The sequence below is a fragment of the Anolis carolinensis genome, unplaced genomic scaffold (assembly GCF_035594765.1).
Source record: "Anolis carolinensis isolate JA03-04 unplaced genomic scaffold, rAnoCar3.1.pri scaffold_8, whole genome shotgun sequence".
Lineage (NCBI taxonomy): Eukaryota > Metazoa > Chordata > Lepidosauria > Squamata > Dactyloidae > Anolis > Anolis carolinensis.
Window position 1 is genome coordinate 13092276 of NW_026943819.1, and position 23851 is coordinate 13116126.

The 23851-nt window shown below is 41.8% G+C and overlaps 1 long non-coding RNA gene across 1 annotated transcript in view; it reads right to left on the bottom strand.

Annotated features, from left to right (window-relative positions):
- Nucleotides 1-21776, bottom strand: part of LOC103281113 (uncharacterized) — a 57315-nt gene extending 35539 nt beyond the window's left edge. The window contains exon 1 of the long non-coding RNA XR_507578.3: nucleotides 20961-21776. This is a non-coding gene — a long non-coding RNA (uncharacterized LOC103281113). The remainder of the gene's footprint in view (nucleotides 1-20960) is intronic.
- Nucleotides 21777-23851: the final 2075 nt, after the last annotated feature.

The following is a 23851-nucleotide window of genomic DNA, read 5'->3' on the forward strand; positions in this document are numbered from 1 at the left end:
GGCTGCTGATTAGCTACCGAGCACAATTCAAAGTGGTGGCTTTAGCCTATAAAGCTCTAAACGGTTCCGGCCCAGCTTACTTGTTCAAACGTGTCTCCCGCTATGACCTACCACGTAATTTAAGATCTTCAGGGGAGGCCCTGCTCTCAGTCCCACCAGCCTCACAGGTGCGGCTGGCGGGGATGAGAGACAGGGCTTTCTCAGTGGTGGCTCCTTGGCTGTGGAACTCCCTCCCTAGTGACATACGGCAGGCTCCATCCCTTTTGAGTTTTAGAAAGAAAGTGAAGACCTGGTTATGAGAGCAAGCGTTCAAAGAATAAGTTTCATTGGCTTCGGTCTGGACTAAGGTTTATGTACAAGGTTCTGTGGATGAATGGCTCAAGTATTTTGTATTGTTTTAAATCTGTTTTTAACTGCTTATGTTTTATTCCTTTGTATTGTTGTGTATTGGCATCAAATTCTGCCAGTTTTGTAAGCTGCCCTGAGTCCCTTCGGGTGAGAAGGATGGGATAGAAATGATGGAAATAAATAGGGGAAAGTGGGCAGTGATACTTTCCCCCTGGGATGTAAGGCAAGGTAATGCGGGTGATGTGGGGTGTGGAATGGTGGCTTTTCCACGCCCCGGATGGAACCCATGGATTTGCCCTTCAAAACATGTTATTCTTCGGGGGAGGGGGGGCACCGTCTCAGAGAGCCAGCTGCCCGTGGCCACCACTGCCATTTACCTGCAAAAGCACTCAAAAAGGCCAGAAGCCACACCATGATAGAGAGAGTAGGTAGGTGTTGGTAATTCTTTTAGGTTCTCCTGGGATGGACTTGGCTCTTGTCTTTAGGGGATGGTTGTTTTTCCTTACCATGGATAAGTCAACATAAGATTGACCAAATTATTAGACTTATACATGTCCATAGGGTGATTCTCAAGTACAGTCAAGTTTGGGGGTTTTTTGGCAACCAGGGCAAGAAATCTCACAAGTGTTCATTCCCCTTACTGACAGTACTGTCGCACCTCAGGTTAGCTTCACCTTGCTAAAGACACCAGGCAGGACACAGAAGTAGTCTTTTGTAGTTTATTTAGAAGAAAGGCAAAAGATAGTTCATAAAAGGTAAAAGTTCAGTTCCAAAAGATAGTTACAAAAACAAGGCTGTAAGCAATGAGTCCATAGGAACATAGAGAATAAAAAAAGGTCCCTTTCAAAGAAGTCAAAAGTCCCAGCAATCAGAATATATCCAAACTATACGATAATACAGGAAAGCAAACTTGGTACAGGAAAGCAGACTTGCTTCTTCTCGATCAAGCGATGAAATTGCATTGACAGAGATCTCTCTTTTAGCACTCTTTTAAAAGCATGACATGAAGGCATTTCTTTGCCCTCTGACCTCTCGTTTGTTTGCTATTTGGAGGCTTCTCTGCAACCCCCTAAATTCCAGTCTACTAGCCCAATCGAGCTCAAGAGTCAAGGCCACTGATCTCATTAGTGTTATCCGGCAAAGATGGAGAGCTACCCTCCCTTTCTGCTTCTTGCACCTGAAAACCTTCATCAGAAATAACATCATCATTTTCTCCCATGGGAACAACTCCCTGCTCTTCACCTTGATCTGTAATTCCCAACATCAGAGTCATCTTGAAATTCATCCTGACTCTGCTGAATCCTGCTGAATACACTGAAGTTTTCTTCTGTTGGCCTGCGTTCTGCTGGAGGTGAGCAGGTGGCTCCAAGCCAGCAACAAAGTTGCATGCCAGCAATTTCATTGAAACATGAGGCTGGTATCGGGAGTGACATCAAGAAGATACGGGAAGGATAACTCTTGGGCACTTTGTCATAACCAACACCCAGCTCTCCCCCAGTCCCATGATACCTGCATTCTTATTTCATTGGCCATCATTTTGAATTCCAATGTCGGATGTGAAAATGAATTCCTGGTAAAGAAGGTTGAAGGGGGTATGTGCAAATAGAGTGCCTTTTTTCAGGGTGGCTGGGCTTATTTTAATGGGCAAGGTCAGCAATGAAATGACCAGGAAGAGAAATGGCTGCCATTACGAATCAGTCGTGATCTTGTATCAATTATTCCCTGAGCCATTTCCTTGCCTTGGGCTGAAGCAAACACACCCTAATCAGTTTTACATCTACGTTTAATTTTATTGGAAAGGGGAGCTGGCGATGCATCATGGGATGCTGGGGTGACATGAAAGGTGACCCCTGCCAACTTAATGACACAATACATAACCCTTAATGAAGTCACTATCTTGTCCTCTCCCCCTCCCTCTTTGTGCTGTCTCAGCTCTGTGATTTATGGCAGCATCATTTTGCTTTTGCCCTCTTTTCATTTCAGCTTGACAAAGTGGATGAAACAATTATCTTCGTTATCAGCCAGAACAGTAGAAATGTGATAGTTGAAGATTTCTGCAGGTGGAAGACCTTGGCTATGGATTAAATACTGATATGTGGGTTAGAAGTGTGCTTTTCATTTTCCCTGGTTTTCCCTCTCCCCCCACCATCCTGCTGACTACGTGCGTCAGAAGATGGATAGTATATCCCAACATGCACCACAAACCCTATATCACTGTAGCAAGAAGTAATTTCAGAAGAAAGCAATTTCTGGGGCCGCTGCAAGAAGGAAGCTGGGGATTTTTCATTTCCTTCCACTTGCCTTTTCTCATGCTGTTGTGACCATGCATTACCATTCTACATATGGCGCTGATACATGCGCTTGTTCTTCACACAATGAAAGAGGTATAAAGTTAGAAAATGCACAGGGCAGAATTGTTGAGTTTCCAAAAGAACAAACTGCAACTCAGGAAATTATTTTATTTTGAGTCTTTTGGAATATACATGCATCCTGCCTTTTGAGTGTGTTGCAATAGGACAGGAAGCATATGAATTTTGAGATACTATGGAGTACAGCTCATATTAGAATTTCAGCTGCTCTACCCAAGTCAGTTTGCACTACATAGTAAATAAATGATGTCCAACAGCACCAATATACATTAAGAGCAGTACACCTAAGTCTTTTTGTGTTTTGATCTCAATACACATTGGTAACTCCCCCCCCCCCCCAAAAAAAAAACCTGACTTTATGGCATACAGACTTTATGGAATGGCCTAATTCTGATTCCTACAAATGTAAATCCACTTACAAAAATATGGATTCCTAATAGGATTCTGGCTACCAATAGTACTGTATATACTAGAGTATAAGCCTAGTTTTTCAGCCCTTTTTTAAGACTGAAAAAGTTCCCCTCAGCTTATACTCGGGTGAGGGTCCTGGTTGGCTTATATTTGGGTCAGCTTATACTCGAGAATATATGGTACATTTATGATTTTTCTCTATTATTATTGGTATTATTACATTTATTATTTGTCTATTATTGTTGCTGCTATTACATTTATTTTACTCTAATAATAATAATAATAATAATAATAATAATAATAATAATAATAATAATAATAATACATTTATTATTTCACTCCAAGCTTATTATTATTACATTTATTATTTTACTCTATTTATTATTATATGTATGATTTTACTCTATTTATTATTATTATTATTATTATTATTATTATTACATGTATTATTTTACTCTATTATTATTAAAAGGATACAGCACATTTACATTGAAGAAGATGAGAATAATGATTTAATCAGAGCCGGAGAGTCTTATCTTAAATGTGAGCTTTATGTAAATATTCAAAAACATTTAACCTACTGATGCCTCAATTAATGTAATTTTATTGGTATCTATTTTTATTTCTGAAATTTACCACTCTTAGGTTATACTTGAGTCAATGTTTTCCCACGTTTTTGTGGTAAAATTAGGTGCCTCGGCTTATATTCAGGTCGGCTTATACTCGAGTATATACGGTAATTAAAACAATAAAAAGACAGGTGAATCACATCTAATTTAACATAATAAAGTTGACGTATCACTTGCTATTCCTCAGTTCACAAAGACAGGAACTCCATGCTTTCCAAGCACCAGGTTTGGAACTCTGACATGTCTTAATGAGATAAACAAATTAGACTTTTGTACAAACAAGCATCAGCAAATTAGCAGCACACATAGGAACCTTCAAGCAGCACAACAGATGTTCTGTGACATTAGTTTGGATGGAGACTGGAGCAATGCAAAGGACAAGCCTACTCATGACTTCTGGTTATGATTAGGAATGGGGGAAAAGCTGGATTCCTACCATTTTAATGAATATCCTGATTGTGCTTTTCTAGGGAACTGTTGACAGACAAAGCACACCTTGCTCCTTTTATATACACAATTGTGAGGCTTGTAACACATTTTGAATATTCTACATGCAAAGCCATGAATCTATTTAAAATGCAAATGGATGAACTGTAAATGCAAATGGATGAACAGTTGAAAGACATGCAGATATTAGGTAAGAATATGAAATACGAAAAAGAAGGAACATAGTTTGCATGCTATAAGTCGGTAGAAGTATTTCCAGATCTCTAGTCAATTCCGAAATAAGAATCATAACGAATTTTTGGACAACCCTAGTAGCTATTGAGATACCTTTGTTATTTTACCTGCTTGCCTACCTTAGAACTAGCTTAGACACAGGTAGTTAGCTCCAAACCCTTTTCCTATCTACACTGGATTTCTTTTTACCTCAATAAATACCTTTTGAACTTTTAAGCTGACTTTGCAATCCTTTGCCATCCTAAAGAAGAAAGGCTTCCCCTAAACTCACCTCACGTAAGTTTCCTGCTGTTTTGGAAGGCGTGCTTCTGCACTCAGCTATATTCTTGGGAATCTACCCCACAAAGAGGGTTATTTTTGAGCCTAACAGCTCATGGATTCTCAACAAGCCCACTACAATTTTACCCAGGAATCCTAATGTTATACTCTTCCACAATCTGGATGAGGACTGAAAATGAGGTTCTCAATGCACATCTCCATATCCAAGGCTCCTCATATCTGAGATTAGATCCTTCAGAAAGATGGCTGTTCCTTCCATGGCCTCATTGTGGACTGAGACGAGAGCTTGCAGATACTTCATTCCTAGTAATATGTGGTGGTGAGGGGGCAACAATTCTTGCAGGTTTTTAAAATGGTATCACTCTCTTACATAAAGCATCCACATAAATGATGTTTCTCAAGGGAAAAATGATTAACAGCAAGCATGTTTTCAGTACAGTAGAGTCTCACTTATCCAACACTCACTTATCCAACGTTCTGGATTATCCAACACATTTTTGTAGTCAATGTTTTCAATACATCGTGATATTTTGGTGCTAAATTAGTAAATACAGTAATTACTACATAGCATTTCTGCATATTGAACTACTTTTTCTGTCAAATTTGTTGTATAACATGATATTTTGGCGCTTAATTTGTAAAATCATAACCTAATTTGATGTTTAATAGGCTTTTCCTTAATCCCTCCTTAATATCCAACATATTCGCTTATCCAACATTCTGCCGGCCCATTTATGTTGGATAAGTGAGACTCTACTGTACTTAATTTTATTTCTTGAATTTTACATATACAAAGAGTTTTGGTGAACTCCATCAGATCAATTGTATGGCACTAAGGGTTTTATTGCACAAAGGAAGCAAACTGGCATGCTACAGAGCATCAGAACTGTGTCAAGATGGAAGCTAAGTGGAAAGACAGTTGTGGGATCATGCATTGGTGAATCTACATAGTTGTGCAAATGCCAAGAGGTGTGATAATGAGGGTGATCTTGATATGTTTCAGTTCTCTGTGCTCATGTGACTGCCATGGAATAGCAGCTTTGAGAAATAAAGTCCAAAGTCATACAAATTCAAACTGGTTATAATGTAATAGTCACTGCTCCCATGGTATTGGATTTCATAGCCATAGCAAAGCAGGTTGCAATGGTTCTGTTTTCTGTTCTCTTGCTTTGGGGCTTTTGCATTTGTGTTAATGATACAGCACCATTTGAAACCCTCTAGCTTGACTGGTGGTATTTTTGTGAGGGGTGGGGAACCTATATATCGCTCCTATTATTGTGCTGCTTATCATAGCTCTTTATTTGTTCTGCAGAGCCTGGGGCATAAAGGGATAGGTGCCCAGCAGCCATCATTCACACGGCACAATAATGAGAAAAGATAAATAAATAAATGTGAGTTCCAGCCAAAAAACAGGAGCTCACATTATCAGCCAATAAACCAATAATCCATTAGTGACCAAGGTTGCTGAATAATATAGCACTTTTTGCCCAGCACCATAATTTATACAGCAGACTAGAGAATAGACACGATTATTAGAGCAAGGGCTACAGGATGACACATGATGCATGACCGTGCGGCATTGATCTCCACACAACAGGAAGGTGTCTAGACTGGGAGATGTATGACCCCGTGATTCAGAGCAGGGAATATTTCATGCGCAGCCTAATGGAGTAGTGTAGCTCGTGATGGATGGCACTCATACCCTCAGTAGCAGTGCAGTTATAGTTGTGCTAATGCCTGACCTCTGTCCTTCCTTCAGTCAGGGTGACCTCATTGAAAGGGATGGAAAATGAGAGAGAGAATGAGAAAGAGAGAGATAGAGGGCAAGTGACGGAGAAAAAGACAAGGAGAATGAATGATTTCAGTAAGTGAAGCTCCTTCACCACCTCCTCTGAATCTTGGGTGGTTTCTAAACTGGGTCTCCAAGAATTGCATGGGACACATGCGAGGACAACTCAGGCCAACTAATGTGGTGTTCTTTTAAAAGTTGTGATGATAGTTGTGAATAGTATAACACTGTGACAGTGAGTGCATCTACACTGTAGAATGAATGCAGTTTGATACCATTTTAACTGTCACAGCTCAATGTTACAGAAACATGGAAGTTGTACTATTATAAGGTCATGGGTGGTTGATTGATATTATTACTGCTGTATTAACTCTTGTTTTATTGTCTTACTGTGTTTTATTTTTTAAAAATATTGTTCAATGTATTTATGCTGTTGTTTTTGTAAATTGTGCTAGTCGGGCCTTGCCCCATGTGAGCCACCCTAGAGTCCCCGTGGGGAGATGGTGGTGGGGTATAAATAAAGTTTTATTATTATTATTATTCTCCATTTTTTTGTGTCAAGAACGACTTGAGAAACTGCAAATTGCTTCTGGTGTGAGAGAATTGGCCATCTGCAAGGATGTTGCCCAGGGGATGCCCAGATGTTTTACCATCCTGTGGGAGGTTCCCTGAATTGGAAGCTGGAACAGACTGATGGGAGCTCACCACATTCTCCGGATTCAAACCATCGACCTTTGGGTCTGCAGTCCAGCTGGCACAAGGGTTTAACTCATTACAACACCAGGGGCTCCAGTCTGCTCCATTAAAGAGGATGGTGCCTCACCAAACTACACATCCCAAGATTCCATAGCTTTGAGCCAGTGCAGTTCAAGTGGTGTCAAACTGGATTCATTCTACAGTGTAGTTTAGATGCAACCTTGTGTTCCATAGAAAGGATGCCAAATCAAAACTTGGCTTTTAATTGAAGACTTTAGATCACATATTCACTACTACGCCGGGACCTCCCCGCCACAATTGATACAATGAGAGAACTTGAGACTCCGTGGCCACTTGCTGGGCCCACCCTTGACCAGTTCATCCCACTGGATGCAGAGGCTGTCGATAGGCTCATAGCTGCAGTTAGACCGACCACTTGCTCCCTCGATCTGTGTCCCTCTTGGTTGGTTAAATCCTGCTAGGAGGGATTACGTGACCCGCTGCTGAAGATAATAAACAGCTCCCTTGAGCAAGGAGTCTTTCCAGAGGGATTAAAAGAGGCGGTGGTCTCTCCTCTGCTGAAAAAACCAGATTTAGATCGTTCGGTTCCCTCCAGCTACCGCCCAGTTTCGAATCTTTCATTTCTGGGCAAGGTGATTGAGAGGGCAGTAGCGGTGCAGCTGCAGCAGTTCCTAGATGACACAGCCGGACTGGATCCTTTCCAGTCCAGCTTCCGTGCGGGGCATGGGACAGAGACTGTATTGGTTTCCATCACGGATCATCTCCGATGCCAGCTTGACCAGAGCGGGTCGGTGCTGCTTGTGTTATTGGATCTCACAGCAGCATTTGACACAGTCGATCACAATCTTCTGACCCACCGCCTTGCCGTTGCTGGAGTTAGGGGGACAGCTTTAAATTGGCTGGCCTCCTTTCTTCACAACCGTGGACAGCGAGTGGAGAGGGGAGGCCTGGTCTCTGAGAGGTCCCCTCTACATTGTGGGGTTCCTCAGGGGGCCATTCTCTCCCCTCTGTTGTTTAACATCTATATGCGACCACTTGCTCAGCTGGTCCGAGATTTCGGGCTCGAGTGTTATCAATATGCTGACGACACTCAGCTTGTGTTAAAGATGGAGGGTCGACCGGAGTCTGTACCCGACAGTTTTCATCAATGCCTCGAGCCCATTATTGGATGGTTGCGTTCCAGTAGGTTGAGGGTGAATCCAGCAAAGATGGAGATCCTATGGCTGGGCTGACCAGGCAGTGGGGATATCCAGTTGCCAACCCTGGATGGCGAAGTGCTACGCCCGTCTCTACTGGTAAAGAGTCTGGGAGTCCTCTTGGACCCTTCATTGACGATGGAGGCCCAGGTCTCCGCCGTTACCAAAACTGCCTTTTTTCATCTTCGGCAGGCTAGACGGCTAGCCCCCTATCTGTCTAGGGACAACCTGGCTACGGTGATCCAGGCTACGGTCATCTCGAGACTGGATTACTGTAACGCCCTTTACATTGGCCTTCCTGTGTCGGTGATCCGGAAGCTCAAATTGGTGCAAAATGCAGCTGCCCGGCTCCTTGCCGGAGTCCCGATAAGATGCCACATAACACCAATCTTACGGCAGCTGCACTGGTTACCAATTGAGCACCAGATCACTTTCAAAGTGATGGTGCTTACCTTCAAGGCCTTACATGGTCTAGGGCCGATGTACCTGAGGGACTGCCTCACTCTCTACAAACCCCAGAGATCCCTCCGTTCTGAGGACCAAGACCTACTGGAGGTCCCCAGTTTTAAGACTTTTCATCTAACTGCAACTAGACGCAGAGCCTTTTCAGTAGTGGCGTCATCACTCTGGAACACCTTGCCACCTGAAGTTCGTGCCTTGCGGGACTTGTTGGCCTTCCGCAGGGCATGTAAGACACATCTGTTTCGACAGGCTTTTGAGTTCTGTTGTTGATGTTTTAAAAGGTGCTTTTAGGATGTTTTTAAAGATGTTTTTAAAGATGTTTTTAAGATGTTTTTTTTAAATTGTTGATTTTAGCCGGTTCTTGTAAGCCGCTCCGAGCCCTAGGGGAGTGGCGGCATATAAGTTTGAAAAATAAATAAATAAATAAATAAATATTCTACATAATCACTTTGCCATTGATTCACTTTCTCAAAGATATAAGGGAAATTTGCTCTTGTAGTCTGATTGTTCCATTGGCAAGTCACTATTTTGCATTTGCCAGGCAGTCACCATCTTTAGTGAAAATCCCCAGAACAGCATGAATAATGAAAATAACCAAGATGTAGTTAATGAGTGGATTTAGTATGCTTGTTCTCACCTTTCTCTTTGTGTGTGGTTGTCATTGTGTGTGGTTGTCAGAACGCTTTATAATAGTGATGACTTGACATGCCCCCTAGAAAATACCAGTGAAGAACTATCAAGAAAAGAATGACCTGGACATGGGATGAAGGCTATTTTTCTGCCAGATGTAAAGAACAAGATGTCCTCCTCTTCATTCCATTCTAAGTATAGAAGTAAAAGGAACAAATGGTTGAATTCTTCTTCAGCACTAATGATGGGCAATATTCTCCCACTTCAATTGAAAAAGTAAGGTAGATGGAGGTGTCCAACAGAGAACAATGACAGGAGGCTCTGGAAAAATAGTCAGGATATTCCCACTGCCCCTAAAAAACAGGCACCTAACCTGCCAGCTTCATTTGGTCTAATGATAGGACTGGAATGAAGCCGGCAGCAGATTTCAGACACTGCTAGCTCGCTGAAGGATCAGTTTCCTTGAGGATTTCACTAATCTTGTTTTATTATGGGTCGAGATTTTCCACTGCTCAGCAAACACATTAAATGCTTAATCGTGTAAGTAGCATTCAGGAAAGTGGAAAGTATGTCTCTGCGTGGATGTTAACACAGTCAACATCGTTCTCCCTCTTTATGACTGGCTGTTTGCATATAACCTGCCCCGGGACAACCTGTCTGGGTGCTGACACAACTTGCTCATTGTTACTTATGGTAAAAGCATTGGCAAGGAAAAGTATTCTGACTATCACTGACAAAACAATCAAACACAGAGGTGTTTGTGGCACAAATGTCAAGAGCCAGGGGTTCTTAAACCATTTTAGCTGCTGAGCCCTTTTAGAAACAAAAGTTTCTCACAGAACCCCAAGAAATCTATATATATAAAAGAGTTTTGGCGTCGCGGCGACGCACAAAGCAACTAAACCCCAAACCCCCCCAACTTGCAAATTAACCACAGAAATCATCATCCCCGCCTCCAGTATGATACCACACCATTATATTAAAAACACAATCACATGGCCGAAAAAAGGCAAAAAGCGGCAACAGGCGAACTGCGCCTGCGCCAGCACAGAACCCACCGCCAGTTCCCTTAGCCGGAAGGCGAAACCAACCCCAGACAAAGCGAGGAGGCAGAGACAGACCAACCCTCCCCAAGCCGCCTGAGCGCCCCAACTCTTCCCCACCGCCACCGATTCTTCCAACACCTCCCCTTCCCCTCCGGAGGAGGAAAGAGCGCCGCCGCCGCTCCCACTGCCGGGAAACATGGTGCTGCTCCTACCCGCCACCCCCCTCCTCCTCCTCCTCCTCCTCCTCCGTCCTGAGGCACCACCAGGCCTCCTTGGGCCCACAGAACGCTTCCACCGAGAAATAAGGAAGGGCAAGCCGCTCCCCCACCTCACAGCCTGGACCTCAGCTCCAAAACAACTCCCTAGCCCCCCTTCTTCTCTTTCGAACTCTCAATTTCTTCCCTTGCACTCCTCTTCCTCCTCCTCCACTCATAAAATCAAGGCCCATCCCACACACTCCACTACCCAACCCATCCCACTCTTCTTCCTCTATTTACCTAAACAAAACCCACCCAATACAACCCACAACCATCCATTTCCTCCCACCCACCCCTCCATTCCTATAAACAAGGGCCATCCACTACAACCCATACCCCCCCATCTCTACCCTTTCAAAGCAAGACCACAACCATCCACTTCCTCCCTCCCACTCTCTCCTTCCTCCTCCATTCATACAAACAGCACCCACCCACTCCAACCCACAACCACCCAGATCCACAATATCATATTTCAACTGGATTATCTTCACTTAGAATCAACTTCTACCCTCCATCTACACTGAGACACCAACCCAAACAACACCATATCCCGTTTCAAACCCATGCCCCAGGGAAACTCACTCTAACAACACACCACATTCAAAAACACACCTACAACATCTCTTATACAACTCTAATATACCGATAATAATGTCATCTCTACCCATTCACAACACCTACAACATCTCTTATACAACTCTAATATACCGATGATAACGTACTCTATCCCCATTCAGAAAACCTACAACATCTCTTATACAACTCTAATATACCGATAATAATGTCATCTCTACCCATTCACAACACCTACAACATCTCTTATACAACTCTAATATACCGATGATAACGTACTCTATCCCCATTCAGAAAACCTACAACATCTCTTATACAACTCTAATATACCGATGATTACGTACTCTATACCCATTCAGAAAACCTACATCTCTTACACAACTGCAATATCCCGATAATAAAGTCCTCTATCCCCATTCAAAACACCTACAACATCTCTTATACAACTCTAATATACCGATAATAATGTCATCTCTACCCATTCACAACACCTACAACATCTATTAGAAAACTGTAATATACCAATGATAACGTACTATCCCCATTCAGAAAACCTACAACATCTCTTATACAACTCTAATATACCGATGATAACGTACTCTATCCCCATTCAAAACACCAACAACATCTCTTATACAACTTAATATGCCGATAATAACGTCATCTCTACCCATTCACAACACCTACAACATCTCTTATACACCATTCATACTTACCTCCAACAGAGAAAAAACCCCAATAATCACAAATATTGTATATTCACAACCTTTAGGAAATAATCTCCCCTAATGACGCAGCGTCTTCAACCACTAACCTACTCAACTTCTCCAATGAAACGTCGCAGGTTTGAATTCGAAAAACAGAGTCAACCCCCACTATTACCCCACCTTCTCCCAACCCAACAGTTCCAAAACATCCAAAGATCAATACATCAATACCTACTCCTCCGACACAAAACTAACGCCGCTCCATAGTCATACCACCCACATGACCTCCAAGGACTCTCCGAACAATGCCACCTCTTCAACTTACAAATACACATGATCACCAACCCACACACTCAGACACAACTGGACTTAATGTCAGGAGAAAACCTTTACCCTTTACCTTAACTACCACCAATTTCTCAATACTTGATTTCCCATACCACCATACTTTGCCACAGCAACGCGTGGCGGGCACCGCTAGTGTTTATATATTATATATAATGTATATATCTCAGGCATTGACAAATTTTTTGATGCAAGGCACCCCTAACAGATAGCCATCCAGCCTTTGGAATAATAATAGTAGTAGTAGCAGTAGTAGTAGTAGTAGTAGTAGTAGTAGAAGTAATAGGAGCAATAGGAGTAATAGAGAGGCAAGAAAAAAAGTTTTTTTGGAGGGGGGGCAAGGAAGTTGGGGGGGGAGGAGCAGGAAAGAGGAGGGAAAGCTTGAAGGGGAGGAGGAGAATGGAGGAGGAGGAGGAGGAGGAGGAGGAGGAGGAGGAGGAGGAGGAGGAGGAGGAGGAAGAGGAGGAGGGGGGAACCGTGGAGCTCCAAGGGTTCCACACACTTTGAAAACCACTGTTCTAGAATAAGACACTGCATAGATGGCAGTTCTAAATCTGAACATATGTCATAAATATAACAGAACCCCATGGTACCGAATGAATCAATGTCCTTTGATTCAAGTGGGGCAGAGCTGACGAATGGGATTCGGGAGGAAAAAAAACCAGTTTGGTTTTCATAAGAATGCATCTACTCTGCAAGTCCCAAAACCGAATTTGGTCCAAAAAACAGTAAACAAGCTTTCTCCCTCCTCCCTATCACTTTCTTTTGCATATTTATACATGTCCATCATGTATAGACTATGGCAACCCTGCTATAATGGTAACAGATTGCTCAGTGTGATGTAAATTGGTATATATTAAGAAATTTTACCAATCAACAAAGGTCTGAAGCAAGATGATGATAGTTTAGGATATTGCATGGATAAATGGTCTCAACAAGTGAATAAACAAAACACAATTGATTCACCTCTCAAGAATGACTCGGGAATATTTTGGTTTCAACACAACAAGGCAAAACAAACTCACTGCTTTGTTATTCCAGAAGTAATACATAGCTGAGCAAACTTGCATCAAACAACTTACATTGTCTGTTGCACAGTGGTCACTAACTAGTAAAGTGAAAAGTGATCTTCTTGGTAGACAGGAGGAAGGAATAGTTTCTCTAGGTTCTGAGTATATTGAGTTTTGCATTAAATGTTGAGCACTCATGGGGCATGTTTTAATCAAAAAAGCAACTGCGAAAAATAAATAAATAAATAAATAAACAAGAACAAAAGAACAAACCCAATGCAAAAACAATTCCAATGAAATCTTACAGACTGTACTTTCCCAACTTTGTTCCTTCCAGATGCTTTAGAACAGTGATTCTCAACCTGTGGGTCCCCATGTGTTTTGCCCTACAACTCCCAGAAATCCCAGCCAGTTTGCCAGCTGCTAGGATTTCTGGGAGCTGAAGGCTAAAACATCTGGGGACCCACGGGTTGAGAACCACTGCTTTATAAGGATCATAGAAGTGTGCTTGGAGGTCTCTCATTGACAGTCTCATTGTAAGTTGATATCCATCTGATGTAGACAATGTAGATGATTCAGGTATATGTACTTTCATACTTGTAATACATTCAATTGTGTCTCCTTCCAAGTCAACATATTAGATGTTTAAATCTTTTACAAAAATGAACATGCATCACAGTATGCATCTATACTATAAGCCATCTGGGCTTATCTTTTTTTTTAATGAAAAAACAAATTAAAATCGGGAGGAATAGAGACAGGGGAAATAACATAAAAGTCATACCAAATTAAAAAAAAATTAAAAAAATTCTGTGTACTTTGTAAATACTGGAACTGCCCGATGGCTTGGCCAAGAGGTGTGTTTCATATTTCCACTGGTACATGACTGACATCACTCCCTATTAAGTTCTATATGAATAAAATAGTAGTAGACATTTAGGTAATATTATAGGGTAATAAAAGGTTTAAAGAGCCTTAGGGGATGCTATTGAAACACAGGCCAGACCCGAATTCTAAAAATACATCTTACTATATATTAACCTCTTTCAGATTAATTCCCTCAAACAAATAAGGAAGGTTTTTTAAAAAAGGGGGAAGGACTATTCGCCCACCAGAACATTTAGGAATTACTGATTCTCTTTTCTGTGTTTTCTCTTCTTCTTTCTCTCTCTGTTTTTAAACCAAGCTGGGCAAAAGGCTAGTAGTTAAAATTCAAAAAGCTTCCTCCTTTTATCATTACCATGAATCAACACAATAAATGACCCCTTTCAGAGCACGGTAATAAGAATTTGATAAATCATCAGCCAAAAATTAACTAGATGTCAAAACAATCTTGGGGAAGTGTGATGGATTAGGGGTGATGGCGGCAATTAATCTCCCAGCGTGAGTTCACGGGAGAGAATGAATGCCCGGAGATGGATAGGGGAGACTGAGGCCTTGCAAGGTCAGGACACTGCGGAAAGGAGGGGGGAGCCAAGGGGGGAGGAAGGGAATGAGCGAGAGGGAAAGAAGTGCACAGAAGAAAGAAAAGGAAATGAAGGGGGTAAATCCTCTCCCTCTGCAATGCCCTGGCATCCCGCAGATGCTCGGGAGGTCAGTGGTGAATGCCTTTGCAAAGCATTCTCTCTCCAGCTGCTTTCTATGATGAAACAAGCAGTTTTCCACTTGGTCTAATAAATGCCACAAGCCACCTCTCGGGGATCCAGCTTATGGCCCTGAGAGCAAGAGAGACCAAAGAGAAAGAGAGAGAGAGAGAAAATTGCTAATGGCTGTTTGTTTATTCCTCCTATAAAGAACATCATGGGGAGGCGAGGGAAGGGTTGGAGGCTGCAGGGAAGCAACAGAAATTGCCTCCTGCCAGTCAGCTTTGCTTCTAGGGCTTTCCTAGATGGAAATGCAGTCATTGACTAGTGCGGAGAAGAATACATGTGAGGTGGAAGCAGTTATGAATCGCCAGGTGAAGAGGCTCCCAGTCTGAAGTGCACCATTGCCTTTCTACATCTTAAGAGCTCCACCAAATCCATAGGAATGCATGGACTCCTCTGCTCACTTCCTATCCTCGCTCCCAATTTATCTTGGGTTAACATGAGTGGCACATTCACAGATTATTTGGGAAAGATGGGGATTGTATCTCCACTTCTTCTACAAGAGAAAGCAATGTTTGCCAGAGTGTTGACTGGAACCACCTCTTGTCTTTTGGATGAAGAAGACATTTCAGCATTTGATGTGTGAAGAGCAACTCCTGCTGAATGTGTTGTTGAAGGCTTTCATGGCCAGGATCACAGGGTTGTTGTATGTTTTCCAGGCTGTATGGCCATGTTCCAGAAGTATTCTCTCCTGATGTTTTGCCCACATCTATGGCAGGCATCCTTAGAGGTTGTGAGGATGCCTGCCACCTCACAACCTCTGAGGATGCCTGCCATAGATGTGGGCAAAACGTCAGGAGAGAATACTTCTGGAACATGGCCATACAGCCTAGAAACCTTAAACTCCTGCTGAATTTCCCTGTTCTGCACAGACATTGAAGATATAAAAATATTGACCATTTATATATATATATATATCAAAGAAAAGCAAATGGAGGCACATTTTGGACTGCAAGCACCATTGGTCTTAGTACCTCATCATATGGAGATCTCTAATATGGATGACAATGGGGGGATTCTCCGAGCAGTGTGGCAAATCCGTGGAGCAGTGAGGAAAACCGTTACCCCATGTTCCGTGTTGTTGCTTTTCCTATCACATGGGGGGAAACATCACCGCTCTGCTTCCCCCTCTGCTGATCCCTGCGAGGCCTCCCATGTTATTTTGGCTCCATCCTAGGACACTTCCAGGATGGAGCGAGGACAGAGCCCTGTTGAATACAGCTCTGCATCATGTGATGGGCTTCGGTGGTCTTTGTCCTGGCTTCATTCTAGGGCCCTTCCATACAACCATATAACCCAGAAGATCAAGGAATTAAATTTCTTCTCAAATGAAGCAATATGTTATTTGGCAATTTTTATTTATCTTGTGAGAATGTCTTGGAAATATTATTCACAGCTTTGGATTTATGGCATTTCTTAACAGAAAGTATTGTTTGCTGAACATAAACTGCCATTTTATATAAAAAGCACCTATGTCCAAAAGTGAGGACATAACTGCTGAGAAGCCTTATCACCAGGGTGGAAGAAGAAAGCACAAAAGCTGGGCTGCAGTTAAACCATCAAGAAAACCAAGATTATGGCATCCACACATATTGATAACTGGCAAATAGAAGAAGAAAACGTGGAGGCAGTGACAGACTTTATATTTCTAGGCGCAAAGATCACCGGAGATGCAGACTGTAGCCAGGAAATCAGAAGACATTTCCTTCTTGGGAGGAGAGCAATGGCCAACCTTGACAAAATAGTGAAGAGCAGAGACATCACACTGGCAACGAAGGTCTGCATACTGAAAGCAATGGTATTCCCCATAGTAACCTATGGATGCGAGAACTGGACCATAAGGAAGGCTGAGCGAAGGAAGATAGACGCTTTTGAACTCTGGTGCTGGAGGAAAATCTTGAGAGTGCCTTGGATCACCGGTCCATCCTCCAGGAAATAATGCCCGGCTGCTCACTGGAGGGAAGGATACAAGAGGCAAAGATGAAGTATTTTGGCCACATCATGAGACGACAAGAAAGCTTGGAAAAGATCATAATGGAAGGAAAAAGGAAGAGAGGCCGACCAAGGGCGAGATGGACGGACGGTATCCTTGAAGTGACTGGCATGAACTTGAAGGAACTGGGGGCAGTGACGGTCGACAGGGAGCTCTGGCGTGGACTGGTCCATGCGGTCACAAAGAGTTGGAAATGACTATGTGATTGAGCAGCATGTCTCAAACTCAAATTGATTCTTCTCAACATGGTTTCTTGACACTCAAATATTTTTGAATATTTTTCCATTCCTATCTCCTAGTTAATGTATTGGGACTACACTTCAAAATGGAGGCAATTGTGGCAAAGTGTGCTCCTCCAGTTATTGCTAAACTGCAATTCCCAATATTCTTTGCCTATGGTTAGGTTTCCTAGCTCTATTTTAACATGAAAGAATTCATATAACGAATAAATAGAATTAGCTAGTTTTGATCATATGGCTCCATTTCTCTCTGCCGGAGCAGGTGGGATATGGATCCACAGAATGTTATTCATCTCTTTGTATGGTGACAAAAACAACCTATGTCTGAAGGCGTCTTTCTCAACTTTGGCATTTAAATTTTTGAAATGAACTCTACATAAAAACTAAAGGCAAGCAGAAATAATGGAGAACCAAGCAGGATAATCAGTCCAAACAATTCTTTAGCCTGTCCACTGCCTCACAAAGTTTTGCACATCTAAGACACAATGAAATTGAGAACTTTCCAGGTTTTTCTTAATGTCAAGTCCCATTATTGATACGTTGATTTTCTTGTTTCTGATTTAATCTGTCAGAGTCAGTAAAACCATGCTGACAGGTTGAGTGTTCATGGCAGAACCTGATGTGATGTTACTTGCAGCTAATTAAAACTGAAGAGTAATAAACAATCCCAGGATCCTAGCAACCTAATTTCCTCTGATGTTGAGCTGGTTGGATCATGACCCCAACATTTGTTTAGAAGTGCTAAACCATCTACTCCCTGCTTTGTTCCTCTTCTAGATTTTGTCATCTTGGAATGAAGGGCCAGGAAATGGGATGATTGGTCATGATTTCTATTTCAGCAGAGCAAGGTGTAGTTTCTACCACAAGTTAAAGAATTAATAACGCACGTTTTTTCACATTTTTTTAAAAAAAAATCATATCAGAAAAGGTACAAATACAAGAAAGAAATAAAGAAATGGATGCTGGGGAAAAAAATCAAATAATCAAATATCAGACACAATATCAATCAAATAATATGCCTTCCTGGACTCAGTGTCCTCATTTGGACATCATGCCATACCATAGTTCTCATTGTTGTGTGCCTTCATTGGGGGGTTGTTGACAGAGGTAAGATGACCTATTTGACTCTATACAAAAAGGTTCTCTCATTTCATTATTATTTTTTTGGGTACATTATCTGGGCAGGGAACCCCGGTGGCAAAGTGTGTTAAAGTACTGAGCTGCTGAACTTGCAGACCGAAAGGTAAGAGGTTCAAATCCTGGGAGCGGAATGAGCGCCCGCTGTTGCTCCAGCTTCTGCCAACCTAGCAGTTCGAAAACGTGCCAATATGAGTAGATCAATAGGTACCGCTCCGGCGGGAAGGTAACGGCGCTCCATGCAATCATGCCGGCCATATGACCTTGGAGGTGTCTACGGACAACGCCGGCTCTTCAGCTTAGAAATGGAGATGAGCAGCAACCCCCAGAGTCAGACATGACTGGACTTAACGTCAGGGGAAACCTTTACCTTTACTATCTGGGCAGAAGCCATAAGGGGGCAACAGACAGAGAAGGATAGTCCATTTTATGGGGTGAACGGGGTTGAAGGAGTTATATAATTTGTCCCTGTTTTCCTGTTATTCCCCACACCCATGTTGCTGTCATCAAAACAACCATCGTTCAATATATGGGAAAGGTGGGGGGGGGGGGGGGATAACCAGTGAAAATAGGGAAAGTGGTTTTCCTCCTTCGACTCTCTCTCTCCCCCCCCCCCCCCCAAAAAAAAATAAAATGCACTATTCTTCTCTGTCTAGGCCCCTTTTTGGAGTCCGCCTCGATAATAGAACAGTACCATTTTTTTTGCCCAGAAAAAAAGTGATAAAGATTGGAGAATTATTTCCTTACTAACCATTTCAAAAATTGCGATTAGGCATGTGATAGGGTAAAAGATCTGATATAGTTTTAAATGATTCCTCTTTAACATTCATGGTGTCTATGAAAAAGTGGAATTTGCAGTTGGAAGATGTTTATAGGATTCTCAGCCAGAGAGCTCTAGTGCTTCACTCTACTACAAATTCCAGGATTTTGTGGGATACAACTGTGGGATCCTGCAAGTCATAACACTATAACCCTGTAGTGTGGAAGGTAAAGCTAATGAATCTTGCTCAGTTGAGTCTAAGGACCTCATCCCACAGGCACAGGGGAAAGCAGGGGAAAATGTCCTACTCCATTCTCCCCTGTCAAAGTCTGTCTTCTGGGATGCTTAGCCATCCCACGTTCTTTCCCCATTGAGCTCCATCTTTCTCTCACTTTCCCCTGCTTTCCTCAGTTTGGAGTTGGGTAGTACCTGACTCCTGAAGAAGCATTCTGGGCTGTGGAAACAGAGTCCCACGGAGTCCCACCAGAAGTGCCCTCACATCATCTGGTGGCTTCCGTGAGACTCCATTTCTGGAGCACATGAAAACTGAGCTCTCAGTCCATGGGATACGATCCTTAACCCCTGCAAAATACAATGGATTACAACAGGGTTGGTTGTAAAATTAAACTTTTGCTGAAAAAGTCCATTTCTCCCTTCTGCTACTGGGCAAACAAAGTTAAACTCTGAGGAGAGTGCAAAGTGGTGTCATAGTCCTTGCTAAACCTTCCAAGTCCTGAATCCATTATATCAGGAACAAAAGGAAGGACAAAACTGAGAAAATATGTTCCTGTCTGTATTAAATAAGGACAGATGGGATATACATAGTTCTATTTCACAACCAAACTGAATTTCTGACTATTACTTTTACAGTATCACACATACATATACATAGAGTTTTGGAAATTAGCTCAGAAATGGGGGAAAACATCTGGAACCTTTCTTTCTGGTGGTTGATGGTTAGTTCTAATTCAGATCTATATTTTTGACATTTGCAGAACTGCCGTCGTCACATGGCATATCTGATAGTTTCCTATAGTGATTCAACATGGGGTAATCTTAAATTGTGTTAGGTTATCTCTAGATCTGGAATGTCTTTTGGGAAAGCAAAATACTTTGAGCAAGTAGTGCTCTTTCAGGTGTGCTTATGAGCATTCAAATAAAGATTTTTCTAGTGTAAGCTTTTAAAACATTACAGGTTTGTAGAGTTTTTAAAAAAGAGTTTTGCATCTCAATTTCTTTTTCTGAGATTTAACAACATAATAAAAGCAACAGTACACATATAAACAGTAGTGTAACCAAAATTAAAAATAAACCTAAGGCATTGAAGCAACAAAAAGAGATTAAGCACAGATAACAACAGCATAAAACAAGTTTACAAGCAGCAGCAAAAAAAAACATAGTAAACACCATGAAAAAAAATCCATTAAGAAAATGTATTTTTAGTAAAATATTTTAATGGATGTCTAAAATCCATGAGAGATTTCAAATGAAGTAGGCATGGAAGTAAGTCTTTTCTCAAAAGCTCAGTCTGCTATTGCTCTGAGTGATCGTCATAGGCCCACTATACTCCCCTTCACATTTTTAAATGTCATGATTATTAAAGACCAAGTAAACATTTTGGGGTCACTGCACTGCTTCTCAAAAGCAATATGTACTACAACCAATTTCATCCAACCATACATTTCTGAGCTTGCTCTCTTTATACCCAACCCACCTGCTGCTTCAAGACTTTTTACCTGGCGGTTGAAACTTCCAGTCCATTAACGTCTTCATTTTTTTTGCGTATGGCCTTGCAACCTAACTAGATGTCACCAATGACTTTATTTCCATTTGTGGATCATATTTCCATGATCCAAATGACATTTAGCAACTCTAAATGGCTCAGATCACAAATTGCAGCCTCCTTCTCCTTGGTGGCTTTTGGACTGGGTGAAGAATTCAGACACACACATCTCTTAACCATCCTTCAGGGTTCAATTTCAGACCAGTCTGTCATCATTTCAGAGGTTTCAGGGCTTGGCACCTTCAAAGAGGAACGCTTCCCCTGCACAGAACTCCAAGAAGCCTCTCGCTGCAAATGTGACTCTGAAGCCAAGGCCTGTTTTAAATTTTGACACTCAAGCCAACTTTAACAAACTGCAGTCGACCATGCAAACTAAGCCAAAAACGTTCCCCACCCCATACTGAATCCACTAGCAGCACCGCGGTCTATAATAAGATTCTGCACCTGGTGACGGATGTCTGGTGTTCCTGCTGGGGAATGCCCTGGTGCCAAATATCTGTCATGCTCCTAAGAAAGATATAGATACAACACAGAACTCAGAGAAAAAGAACCACAATCAACACTGAAGATATATTTGTAATTAGAATCCCAAAGGCCTGGTGCCTAGTCCAAATGGGAAAACTGTGTGAACTTGGTCTGACATTGTCAGCATGGATGAGCAAGCTCTGTGATGCACACAACTGGTAACAATTTTCGAAAATTGAAGGATGTTGTTGTTCTATTCTCCTCCTTTCTTAATTATTCTTCTCTGCTGCCTCTAGCCATTCCACTAATCAATTTACATCATATGGGAGCCATCAACTACAAGAGCTGTGGGAGATAGTCAGACCTTACTGGTTTCACACTGACCTCTCAGATATTTCCACCAATGCCATACTTGGGAAAGAAAGAAGGATAGAGCTGAGAAACAAGGGCTGGTATTTAAGAATATAGAGACAGCCAAGAATGAGCGGGTGACCCAAGACTCCTATAAATTATTTTTCTAAGCTTGTGAAGTCCAGATATCAGAATTTCCATTCCAACCACAGAACCTTAGAGTTGGAAGACCATAAGACCATCCATTCCGATCCCTTTGAAAGAAGACTCAGGGCCCTTCTATACTACCATAGAGTCCAGATTATCAAATCAGATAATCCACATTATCTGCTTTGAGCTTGATTATACCGTATAAGTCTATACTGCCATATAATCAAGTTCAAAGCAGATAATCTGGATTTTATATGGCAGTGTAGAAAGAGCCTCAGAGGCATCTTTTCTGCTGGCAAACAGCTCTTACTATCAGTAGGTTCTTCCTAATTTTCAAGTGGAATCTCTTTTCTTTAATTTGAATTATCCAGCCAGAAATACAAAAGGCTGTGTAATAAATCTAAGGCAAACTGACGTATACGTAACCATGGTATACGGAATTATCAAACAACATTAAACTAAAATTTCCAAAGCTTTGTGGTTTTTCTACTGTAGGAAAAATGGGTTTCTACATTAGGGAATAAATGCAGCAAGCGGGAAGAGGGCTGATCTGATCAAAGTAGGATTTAATCCCTGTTCCCCTCACTTAGTTTGAAGTTTAAAGAACAATTTAAGGAATACTGTGAAGGAGAAGAGGGATTAAAACCTGCCTGCTCAGTGACCTGGCTTTGATCAGATCTGCCCCCCACCAGCAGCCTTTATTTATATTACATCAGTGGAGAAACCAGTCAGGGGTCTTTTCCTCTATAAACAAATAAATTTCTTCCCTTTTTGCTTTAAATGGATGAGATGAGGAGGCAAGAAGGAGGGAGGAGAGTTAAGGAACACACATGCTTCGATCATACTTTATAATATATGGTTTAATTGGTTGAAAGTCAAATGCAGTCCAGGGTCTACTCCACATTAAGAGCTATGTGGTCTAAACCAACTCATCGAGGGTCACCAGTTGCTAGTGAGGTCAAGCACTAAATCAAAGGATACGAAGGGAACACTTTCATTAGTTCTGTGGTGTGCATCTGAGCAAGGAGTTCCCACTTTAAAAGGAAGGAAAAAAACCCCAAGATACACCCCGTGCAGCAGATCATATCATTTTACAAAAAGTCACTTTGAGGTCACTGTTTTTGTCCAGCCTTTCACTGCATTAAATACAATTACTTCATTGTTGATTTACCTGTCATTAAAGGCATGTGTTTGAACAAGATTTATTGAGTGAGTTTTGTGCCAGTTGACTAGCAATAGATTGCACAATATTCAAAAGGCTCATTTGCCTGGCATCACATTAGAGGCAGGGTGATTGCAACACAAAGCAATGTAAATGAGTTCGGAGAGGCTCCATCAGTCATGTTGTCATGTACTGAATCCTATTATTATTTATTACCATAATTGTACTGTGTTTCCTGGGGCGATAAATTAGGACTGATGGGTCCCGGTGACAGCCAAGGACTGGACTCGCTCTATATAATTTAATAGGGATACAGTTGGGTTTCTGCTCAGAGGAGAGCCTGGGCAGAATTAGTAACTGAAGAAAATCTTTTCTTTCTTCAAAGAAAAAGAGTGGGGAAAGAAATGCAAACTAGGCCAGTGTTTTTATCCTCTACTTCCTTCCTTTTGGCAACAATTTATGACTTGAGAAAAACTACAGGAAGTGGAAAGGCAGTAGGAATACTTTGTCTTTTCACACATGTTGTTCCAGGAAATCACTGTGTTTTAAAATGCCTTACACCAGCTAGATTTCGGTTTACAATAGCAGCAATAAGTGGTGACCTCCATTTGTTATACATTCAGCTCCTAGCAGCCACAGCCAGCCTAGTGTCACCAGTCAAGGCTGGTGAGAGTGTACCTCAAATCATATGGAAAGTACAAGGTTACTCTCACTGA